General features: G+C 45.4%; 1 pseudogene; it reads left to right on the top strand.

The window, feature by feature from the left end:
- The first annotated feature begins 428 nt into the window (after nucleotides 1-428).
- LOC112308724 (L-lactate dehydrogenase B chain pseudogene) lies at nucleotides 429-10,838 on the top strand (annotated as a pseudogene).
- Nucleotides 10,839-11,947: the final 1,109 nt, after the last annotated feature.

Raw genomic sequence — 11,947 nt, 5'->3', positions numbered from 1 at the left:
GGTGATCTCTAGAATTTATTCGTTCTGCATTAAACTTTGTACAATTGAACTGCAGCTCCCATTTCCCCTTTCCCCAGCCCCTGATATCACTGAGATATCTGGAGAAAGGTAGGATGCAGTCCCAAGTTGTAATTTGTAGGAGTGAGACAGAAAGGGAGTTGAAAAGGAAGGCTCTGATGGAAAACATAAAAGCATGGGCAGGAGAAGGTGATGATTTTTGTTTGAGCATGCTGGGTTTGCGTCCCTGGGCTGGGTTTGCGTTCCTGGGCTGGGTTTGCGTCCCTGGGCTGGGTTTGCGTCCCTGGGCTGGGTTTGCGTTCCTGGGCTGGGTTTGCATTCCTGGGCTGGGTTTGCGTCCCTGGGCTGGGTTTGCGTTCCTGGGCTGGATTTGCATTCCCAGGGGTCATGTGGAAGGAGGTATCCAAGAGATGAACAGGTAGGTCTAGAGTTCAGAGAAATAGCCCAGATAGGATTAGAGTAACATCAATGGCCAGGCATTACTATTGGGTAGATCACACCTCTCAGAAAGAGGCAGACAAGATGATTGGCTCTAAGGATCCAGCTAGACACAGGGCCATAGAACCTGGTTTAGGTTTTGAGTCTCAGGACGACTTTGTGCCTAACCATAGAAACTTCGAAGAACAATTTACAATGTGCCCTTTGTGGCAGCCCATCACATGCTGAGGATATATACCACACCACGTAACAGGCAGCACAGTGAGATGAAAAGAGGCTGACTGTCAGACCTGACCTTGAATCAACCATTTACCAGTGGCTAGACCTTAGGTAGGTCAGTTCATTTCTCTCAGCCTTCATTTCCTTAAAAAACTGCAGACGATAATGCCGTACCTCACAGAGCGCATGCAAGGGTTAAGCAAACAAATGTTTGGGAAGTACCAAGCAGACACATGGTAGATACTCAAACAATGATAGATTAGCCACCTGTCCTCCCATCCCAGCAGCTTCCTCCTTCAGAGCACATTGGATGTCACTTCAGCCTTGGGATAGCTGCCATACAGACCTTCACCAACTCTGTCATTTTGCTGATGGGAAGCAGGAAGGCTGCAGAACACATGGCCAAAAAAAAGTCACCCTTTGAGAAGTAGCATGTTACATGGGAAATGTTTTAATCAGACAGTTCTGAGTTCCAGTGCAGGCTCTGGCATTTGCTAGCTACATAATCTCAAGCAAATCATTCAACCATTCTGAGCATTACTTTCCCCATCTGTACACATCACAGGACTGTTCTGGGACTGAATGAGATCCCAGATTCAAAACATCCACCCCCAAGGTCTGGCACACAGCCTGTACTCAAGAAATGTGAGTTCCTATCACCTGCAACTTTCTCTATCTTCTTTGTCTACAGAAACAAAGTTAGGAGTCACTTTCCCTCATCTGGAAGTCCAAAGCTCTACCCATCTCCTTCTAATGGAATTCTCACATTCTGCCTCCTGCGACCTTCACTTCCAAGAAAATTGCTCCTTACTTCCAGCCAGGGAGCTGCCTGGAAGACAAAGACTATGTCTGACCCACCTTTCTCTTCCCCAGGCCGGCCAGTTCACACTAGGTACATAGCAAATGTGCCCCAAATAAAGGGATAAATGAATAACTAAATGAATGACACTGCAGTTACATCAGAAGCCATTAGTGAGAGAAAATTAATTTGCAGATGGAATTATTACATTGTGTACCCAATCTTGCAAAACAATGAGGCACAGCTTGTTGGAGTTTCAAACACTTTTTCAGAAATTTAATTGCCAGTTAATTTTCCTGCAAAACACAATCACCTCTATGAGCGAAAGTAAACAAAACATAGCTCTGGAAACCTCATTAGGCTCTGCCTGGAGCTTCAGTGGCTTTTTCTGAGTTGGGAACCTGAGGATGCAAGCAGCCATGGTAGTCCTGAGCAAATGCCTCTCCCCAGGGTCTTCCACACCTAACATGCCGCCGAGGGGACAGGGCTCCCACCTGTGACTACAGAAGTGGGGCTGACCTGGGTTGAACCACCCCCCACCGTTCTCTCGCTGTGTTCTCTTGTGATCAGAGCTCAGCTATGGCTGCAATGAGAGGTGGACCCATGGCACAGACATGCCACAAACACCTGAAGTGTCTACTGCCCGGCTCAATCAGGAATCACTGAATTAAATTAAATAAGTGCTGTATTGTTTCCTCAGAGTCTCAAGACAAGGTGGGACATGGGTAGGAGAGGGAGGAATGGGAAGGAAGTTTCATCAGCCCTGATGAAGAAGGGCTCAGAGTGCAGGCATACCAGACAGAGTTCAATCTTGCCCTGACCCATTTAAGGCACTTCTTGGCCAAGGAGCTGGATTTGTCACCTTCTGCTGCACGGCAACCCATACAACGATCACAGAGCCAGCCTGGAGACATGTGCCCGTGGGCCAGATTCTGCCAGCTCCAGTAGCTGTCACCTGCTTGGGTATCACAGCTAAGTGGGTCAGCATTTGCCAGCCACTGAGCTGATTAATAGTGTGTACAGTGGCTACATCACGGTGTGTGGGTACCAAGTCTCTGGCCTGGGAAACGCTGCTGTGCCAGCAATGAGCTCACTCCAGGAGCGGCAGTGAGGCTGTGGGAGAGTCAATCTCAGTCACTACCTTTTCTGGGCACTCGTGAATTCTTTGCATTGGTTTGTCCCCTGCTGGGTCTCCCCTCTCTGTTTCCTCGTGTCCCACCTGAAGGACACCTTTGAAGTGAGGGATGAGATGTAATGAAGCTACATATAAAATTAATAAAGTATGACACAAGAATTTATGTGAAATGCAATCTTGTTGCATATTACTCACCTCCTCGGAGTGGAGCTCTTTGTTTACTGTTGCAGAATTTGTGAAGGACTTGGGCAAGGAGCAACACCAGAGGTTATTTTTCAGATTGAGGACTTGGAGAGACAGAAAAATATTACAGAGGAGGGTGGAACCAATATTTAAGCGCTCTCAGATTCTTGGAGGTTGATTTTTCTTGTTTTGATCTAGTTATAAGAAGTGTCTAAAGATGGCTTCAGAGAACTTGATTGCCATGTATTAGAGTAGAAGTCATTCATTTATTTGTCCATTTACTTATTCATTTGATACCATTTACTGAGTGTCTACTCTGTGCCTGACCCTGTGCTAAACACAGGAGCAAGCCAACAAAAATAATAGCAGTTGTTGCGATAATAAGAATAGGCATTATTGTTAGCTAACATTTATTGAAGATTTACCATTGGCTGGACCTTAGGCTGAGCACTTTGTCAGCATTACCTTATTTCATTTCACAGAACCTAGGAAGTAGCGACTATTAATGTCCTCATTTCAAGTTGAGGAAACTGACCAAGAAGCAATTAAAGAACTTGCTCAGAGTTAAGCAAGTAGCAAGTAGTCAAGTTCATGGCACAAGCAAGATCATTCAGATCTCCCCTCCCCACCATTTGAGTTGTAAACATTGGTTGGAACTCATCCCCCAGGCGGTGTCTAGACAAGACAGCCCCACTCTTCTGCCTCTGGCACCAGGTTGTTCCTTTTTTATGCCAACCCTTCAATATCCCCCACTTTGTGCCAGTAAATTCTCTGCAGCTCAAGTTATGCAGAATTGGCTTCTGTTGCTTGCAATCAAAGAGCTGTAACCGGTCCAGGTAGTGAGCTCCCCATAGAGGAGCAGAGGGGGCATGAATGTGACAGGCTATGAGGAAGCGATCTGCATGTGAAATGGTGTAACAAATTGTATTTTCCACAGATGGCTGCAAGGATGTCTGCTGTCCCACCTCCTCTCCTTGAACCTCACCACTTCCCCATTGAGTGGTAGGGTCAATGTCCCCTCCCCTTGAACCTGGGCAGACCTCTGTGAGTGCCTTGGTCAATGGAGCATAACAGATACATTATGTGGCTTCCAGGAATAGATCACAAAGTGCCATGTACTCCGCCTTGCTGTGCTGGGACACTTACTCTAGGAACCCAGGCACTGCGCTATGTGCAATCCCAAACCAGCCTTTATGGGGAAACAACATGAAGAAGCCAAGTTTAGGTGCTCTGGCCCACAGCCCAGAAGACAGCCAGCATCAGCCTCAGATACGAGTGAAGATATGTCCAGATGATTCCGGCTCCAACGAGGGAATGACAACCCCACCGCCACCAGCCTTCACGTCTGCTCTGTTGAGGTCCCCGACATTATGGAGCAGAGACACTCTGTCCTTGATGGGTCCTGTCCAAATTCCAAACCCACAGAATCTGTAGGCATAATGAAGTGGTTGCATTGCTCCACTCAGTTTTGCAGTAATGGGAACTGGAACTGATGGATGTTTGCAAGAGAGGACTTTTAGGGCCATGTCTGACCCGGAAACTCTTAGCTCAGTCACTTCCCACAGGAATTGGTCCCCACTCCTACGCATAGACCCCAAGACCGGGCTGCCCAGGGCTTATGATCTTTCCACCCTGGGAGAATGGAGCTTTAGAGCCCATATTCCGAGTGATACCCCAAGCCCAGGATCTGAAAAATTAAACCCCGTGTATTCAGCAAACAACCCATTTGCTAAGAAGAAGTTTCAGGTGTGGACTAGGAAAGAATCTGGGCAAGTATCCTAGTCAGGAACTGGAAGAACAAGAGGGGAATCATCAATGCCTCTGGAGGGTGCATCCTATTTGTTATTCAGGGAAGGACCATTTGTCTCTAAGGAACATCAAACAAACCAGCCGAGCCTCCTTTATGGGCCAAGGAGAGACTGAGCAGGGGAAATAAACAGGGTATGCAAAAATGATAGCATCAGGAAGTTATCGAGAGAGAAACAAAATGTCCTGAGCCAGCTGAGAATTTCATTAAAGTAAGTCTTTGTTAAAAGTAATGCTCTGTTCTTGTCACCACCACGATCAGGCCATCTCTTTCCTGAAAATAGAATGATATTCATGCTGGGGACAAGGACACTCGAGACTCCCTCTGTCTCTGTCGTGTACGCGCACGTGCGTACACATACGTGTTCCCGTCCCCAGCTCTCTGTCACCGTGCCCTTGCTTCCCTGGTGTGGCTGAGAGGACAGCCTCCTGAGTCAGGGTGCCTGGGCTCAGACTCTGTATGGCCTCGAAAATCACTCTCCCCCCCTAGGCCTCAATTTCTTCATCTTAAAAAAAGAGAGAGAACATTGCTGGCTGGTGTGGCACAGTGGATTGAGTGCCGGCCTGTGAACCAAAGGGTCGTGGGTTCAATTCCCAGTCAGGGCACATGCCTGAGTTGCAGACGAGGTCCCTAGTAGGGGGGCGTGCAAGAGGCAACCACATGTTGATGTTTCCCTCCCTCTCTTTCTTCTTCCCTTCCCCTCTCTCTAAAAATAAATAAATAAAATCTTTAAAAAAAAAAGAAAAGAAAAAAATGGATTATAATAGTACCTATGTGGTAGGGCTGTTGTGGGGTTTAATGAAATATTGGCTTAGCCCTGGACACAAAGAGAATTTCAGTTCTAATTATTATTTATTATATAGTATTGTTTATTATTTATTTATTTATTATGTTTATTATTATTTATTATCATTATTAATGAGTGCTTTTCTGGGCCTGTGTAGGTACCTTGGCTGATGGGTTTGCACATCAGTGTATATACTCATTTCTGAATCTGTAAGACTATCTTTACTTCCTCACCAACCTATGGACACCCAAAAATTACTTCATCGGCAGTGTGATCCTTCACTCTTCCCTGGATCAAGAGAGTCAGAAACCTCTGAAGTGCCGTGGAAGAGACAGGAAAACTCGGAGCCCAGCTGAGTTATGATAGGCCTGGTGATTAACATCAACTTCTGTAATTAACAACCTCAAAACCTCAGTGATTTACAAAACACAGTTTTATTTCTCATTCATGCCATAGCCTGCAGCAAGCAGGGCAATTGTCCTGGGGGCTCTTTCCCCAGTGGCGACTCAGGAATCCCAGCTCTTCCCATCCTATAACACGACCACCCTGAGAGACTGGGAGGTCATGTGGGATGTTTTTAACCCAATCATGGGGAAGGCTTACATCACTTCGGCCCACACTCCATTGGTCAGGACTCAATGTGTGAAAAACAATAACACTGATTTTGCCACGAAGAATAAATTCTGACTTCACAGAAAAAATGTTACTGTCTGTCTATAAAAAATAGTAGAGGGCTAATGAGAGCTCAGACACAGTGTATTTCCCACACTGTTATTCCTGGGGCTGGATGTCTCTAAAGATTAGTTCTCAGTTCATTCCCTTCTCTCCATCCCTCCTGGGTCCAGACCGTGATCCCTTCTTCCTGGGATTTCTGCATATCTGCCCCGACGCTCACCTTCTGTTCTCCAGGCTGCACAACACAGGCAGGTTGGCTGTTCTGCAATGAATAGCTTTGACAACATATGAAGCCAGTTGGCATGTGAGTTCTTAGAAATAGAGTCAAAACCCCTGATCTTACAAAGCCCTCCCCACCTTATTCCCCAGGCTCACCTCTTCTCTTTGAACTCTGGGTTCCAATTTGACCTTCCAATGGTTCCTCAAATTCACCATGTTACTCTCATCTCTGAGCATCCTGTCCTGTTACCCCACCTAAAACATACCTACTCCACCTCCGGCTCTTCTAGCTGCCTAGTCCTACCTACCATTCAAGCCCCCACAGTGGATTAGGTCTCCTCCGCCTCACTCTCATTGCATGCCATCTTAAACCTCACCACTCTCAACTGTTGTTATGGGAATTCCCTCAGAACTCCAACCTCCAACAGGATAGGGATTCTACCTGTAGTCCATTCACCGCTGTCTCCCCAGCAGCAACCACAGTGCCTCATGCATAGTGAATACTCAATAAATAGTTGCTGAGTTAATGAATCACTCTACTAGAGAATTCAATCTTATTCTCTTACGCCTATTTGTTCACTTCCTAGACTTCTCCTACTGGATAGAAACTCCTCTGCATTTCTGATCCCTAAACCAGGACTTTGCATGCAAGAAAGAAAAATGAGGGAATGGCTCATATTGACAAAAAACCGTAACTAACTTATTTTCATCTTCATCTGTCAGCTTTGACAATGTATGAAACCAGTTGGTGTGTGAGCCAGTACTTAGGCAGAGGTCATGTTAGGGGGCAGACTCAGTGTTAGTTGAGTGGTGGGATCCATTTCAGGCCTTGAAATGCTCTAAGGTGTCCCTGTGGAGCCACTGTCTCATTAGACAGGCCCTAGGGAGAGTCAGGTGTTTCCCTCTGAGATTCAACCCTCTGTTGTAGTTAATTAGTCATAGCTTCCAGTGACTGGCTTTGCTCCTCCAGACAATGTTGTCTGGGGCCAGAACCAGCACAAGTCGCAGCAGATCCAAGCCCCCAGCATCTCTGTCCAGCTCCAGGGAGAGAGGCTGGGTGGGGTGGAGGCCAAAAGCAAGCGTTTCTTCAGATCACAGAGGGAAGAGAGGTCGTGATTTCACAGCACGTTTTCCTAAGCATGAAGGGAAAGAAAGTCAGACAAAGCGATGCTCTGGCAACAGGTGGTGAGCAAGATCAGTTGGGAGAATCGCATTTGGGGTTGAAAGGAAAAACAGCAGAGATGCTTCTGTCGAGGGCATGATGACTCCCACCTGGCTGGGACGTCTTCATTTTCTAGCCTAAATAGCTTCATCCAAGGGAAGATCAAGTGCACGGAGCTGTCTCACCCCGTTCATCTGAGCCAGCATGAGCATGTCTCAGAAAGCACCGGAATGAAAGCCAAATAGAGTCTTAGCCCAGTCACCACTCGGCACCAGCTGCAGGGAGCAGGGGCTGAGGATGCAGACGCCTGTTTCTGAGGCAGCCACTGTGGAACTGTCCATGAGTCAGGACACTGGCAGAGGACAGTCAGCCTCCTCTCAGAGGGCCTGGACGGGGTTTGGGAGAATGGTCGGGCAGACAAGAATCCACATCGCAAATGCCAGAAGGGGACAGCCACAAACTACTCTGCCTGGTGAAGGGTTTGCCAAACCTCAGTCACACCCATGTCTCCAAGACGTGGTGACATCAGGTGCCTCCTGATGTGATACAGTGAGTTGGGCAAAGCGTCACTTCTGTGGTCTTCATGAGAAAACATCAGACAAACCCAAACAGAGGGGCATTCTACAAAAGAACTGACCAGTAGTCTTCAAAGGGTCAAGGTTGAGAGTGACAAAGATGGAGGAACTGTCACAGATTGGAGGAGATTGAATAGGGCTCCTGGACGAGAAGAATGATACTACTGGGAAAAGTGGCAAAATATGAATACAACCTGTAGACTAGTCAAAAATATCGACTCAGAATTTATTTTCTGGCTTCAGTGATGGTGCTGGGGTTATGTGAGACGTCAGCATTAGGGGAAGCTAGGGGAAGGGTATATGACAATACTCCACACTATTTTCACAACCCTTCTGTAAGTCTGAAGTTATTTCCGAAAAAGCAAAAGAATCTGACCACAAACTTTTTGTCTTTAACTGATTATTTTTTCCTGCTAGTACATCAGGGTTGCTGTGAAAATTAGGTGAGATCCTGTTGTAGAGCACTCAGCATGGGGCTTGGTACAAAAGAGGGTGGCCTGTAATGTTTTGGTTATTTTTTAAATTCTGAGGCTGATACAACTGATGGGATCCCGAGGGGATCAGCACTTCCCGGGTGGTCCCTGCACCGGAAGTGGGGGTAGGGAGTGGTACTCCCTCTGATTGAAAAGTTCCTTTTCACAGGGAGCTTCAAGATGCTGTTTTAGGAATATGGGTTTTGTTTTATTCTTCTTACACCGGATAAGTTACATATACCCTTGTATGTACATTTTATGACTTTTCAAAAGTAGCTGTTTTCTTCATGAGATAAATTTGTATTTTCAAGGGAAACTTGATATCATTACCCAAAAGGAAAGACCAAGCCATAAAAATAAAGTTAAGTGGCCCTGGCTGCGTGGCACAGGTGGTTGGGGCGCCATCCTGCACACCAAAAACTCGCAGGTTCCATTCCCAGCTGGGTCACATACCTGCCATATTTGCTACGTATAATGCACACCCACATTTGTGTGCATATTATACACATTATTATACCCATGGTATGTAATCATTATACCCATGTATAATGTGCATCCTTATTTTTCCCTTAAAAATTTGGGCAAAAAAAAAGTGTGCATTATACATGGCAAAATACGTAGGTTTCAGGTTTGATCCCTGGTCAGGGCACATACGAGAGGCAACTGATTGATGTTTCTCTCTCTCTCTCCCTCTCTCTCCCCCCCGCTCTCAAATCAGTAAAAACATATCCTTCGGTGAGGATTTTTAAAAAAATAAAGTGAATTGGTAAAAATGAATACAATGACAGCTAGGTACTGCCGCCCACCAAAGGCTTGAGCTCCAGACCTCTTTCCTTTTGTGTTAAGGAGGGAAATCAGCAACTGCTAGAGAAGTGTTGAAATATATCAGCATCCCACTGGGACTTCCTCCTTGATATAGTCAAAGGAGTGAAAGATTGAAAAGTGAATAATTTTCCCACTATGTGATTTAGTGCCAGTTAGCATCATATCTGTGCACCTTTGAAATCGTTTCTGGGACCACCTGAAATCATATCCCACTCTGGGAAAACACTGCTTTTTTTGAAGCCTCCTGATGAGGCTGGAAGACCACGGGGCTGCAGGACGAAAGCCAGAGGCCCGCTGTGAGGTGAAGAGCTGTCCTCAGGGTTAACCCCGGGGTGGGGAAGCAGCAGTTGTCACGTGTTGATGGTAGGAGTGAAAATTGGTTCACTTTCTATGAACACACCCTTCCCTTTGACCTAGTAATTTCTCCACGTAGGTATGTGTCCTACAAATATAATTATGAGTCATTACAGCATTTTTTTTTTTGGTAATAGGAAATGACAGAAACAACCTCAATGTCCATCAGTAAGAAATATACTACACAATAAAAGATTATGCAGCCATTAAAAAGAATGAGAAACATGTACATGTGCCAATATAAAAAAGTTTCCAACGTTTATTATTTTTTATTACACATATTATGTGAAGAAAACAAGCTGCATAATAGCCCACATAGCATACTCCTATTTGGGTTTTTTTAAGTGGATGACAAAGCACATAGCTGACATTGTCTTCTTGGCAGGACCCTTGCTACAATCTAGGGAGTCTTCTCTCTCCCGTGCACAAGGGCAACTCTTAAGGAAAAACTGACTATACCGCTTGCAGGAGAAGAGGCAGCAGTCCCAAACAGTAAAATCAGGGCCATGGGTATGGGACAAGTTGGTATGGTGTGTGCCATCAGCATTCTGGGAAAGTCTCTGGCTCATGAGCTTGCTGTTGTGGGTGTTTCAGAAGATAAACTTAAAGCAGAAAAGATGGATCTGCAGCGTGGGTGCTTATTTCTTCAAACACCTAGAATCGTGCAGATAAAGATTACTCTGTGACCGCCAGTTCTAAGACTGTGGTGGGAACTGCAGGAGTTCACCAGCAAAAGGGAGAGAGTTGTATCAACTTGGTGCAGAGGAAGGTTAATGTCTTCAAATTCATTATTCCTCAGATCATCAAGTACAGCCCTGATTGCATGATAATTGTGGTTTCTGACCCAGTGGATATTCTTACATGTATTGCCTGGAAAGTAAGTGGATTAAATTACCCAAGCACCATGTGATTAGGAGGGGATGTAACATCTGCATTCTGCTACATTCTGCTATCTTATGGCTGGAAAACTTGGCATTCGTCCCAACAGCTGCCATGGATAGATTTTGGGAGGCCATGGTGACTCAAGTGTGGCTATTTGGAAGGGAGTGAGTGTGACAGGTGTTTCTCTCCAGGAGCTGAATCCAGAAATGGGAACAGACAATGATAGTGAAAATTGGAAGGAAGTGCAGAAGATGGTGTTGAAAGTGCCTATGAAGTCATCAAACTAGAGGGACACACCAAGTGGGCTATTAGATTAAGTGTGGCTGATCTCATTGAATCCATGTTGAAAAATTTATCCAGGATTCATCCAGTGTTGAGGTGACGGGGGTATATGGCATTGAGAATTAAATCTTCCTGAGCCTTCCATGTATCCTGAATCCTCAGAGATTAACTAGTATTGTCAACCAGAAACTGAAGGATGATGAGGTTGCTCAACTCAAGAAAAGCACGGATACACTGTAGGACATCCAGAAGCACCTCAGAGACCTGTGACTTCAGGCTCCTAGGCTGTAGACATTTGAAAGCCCCAATGTGATTAACCATGAGCCTTTAGTTTCCACCCATGTCCATGGATCACAGTTTGCTTTTATCTTCCTAAATATGTGAGTCTGGGCTCACAGAATCAGTTTAATGCTTGCAATATGAGTCCTTGAACAAATAAAATTAACTATTGTAGTGTGGAAAAAAGTGGATGCATACATCGTATCAGTCAGTTACTGCTGTGTAACAACAACCCCCAAACTCAGGGACATACAAAAATAAGCATTTATTATCAGACTCAAAGCTGTGTAGTCGGTGGAGGCAGCTCTACTTTCCCAGACTGCAGAGAGGTCGGAGCAGCCCCAGTCCACATGTCTCTCATTCTTCTAAGACCGGCCATCTCCCTGGGGCATGATCCTCTCATGGTCCTGGTAGAAGCACAGGGTAGGGCTCCACAGGTCAACACATTGTAAATCTTTGCTCATGTCACACCTACTAACACCCCATTAGCCTGAGCAAATCGTGGCCAAGCCCAACATCCACAGGGCCAGGAAGTATGCTCCTGGGAGGAAGGGAGGAATAAACATTTGCTGAACAAGTATTCTTAAAAGCTCTGAAAAATACCTATATATGAGATATCAAATGTATATACTTGATATGTCACATTATATATATATATATCCAATGTACAGAGAGTCTAACAAAAAGCTCACGTGAAATTAATGATGGGTTGTGTCTAGGGGGCAGAAGTGGGGGACCACAGTCAGGATGAGAGTGAATTTATCTTTCACCACCTTTTTGCAATGTTTGAATTTTGTACAATTTACATAGTTCATTTTCATACAAAAATAATCGG

Source organism: Desmodus rotundus, chromosome 9 (assembly GCF_022682495.2).
Source record: "Desmodus rotundus isolate HL8 chromosome 9, HLdesRot8A.1, whole genome shotgun sequence".
Lineage (NCBI taxonomy): Eukaryota > Metazoa > Chordata > Mammalia > Chiroptera > Phyllostomidae > Desmodus > Desmodus rotundus.
This window is presented reverse-complemented; position numbering and strand designations above follow the sequence as displayed.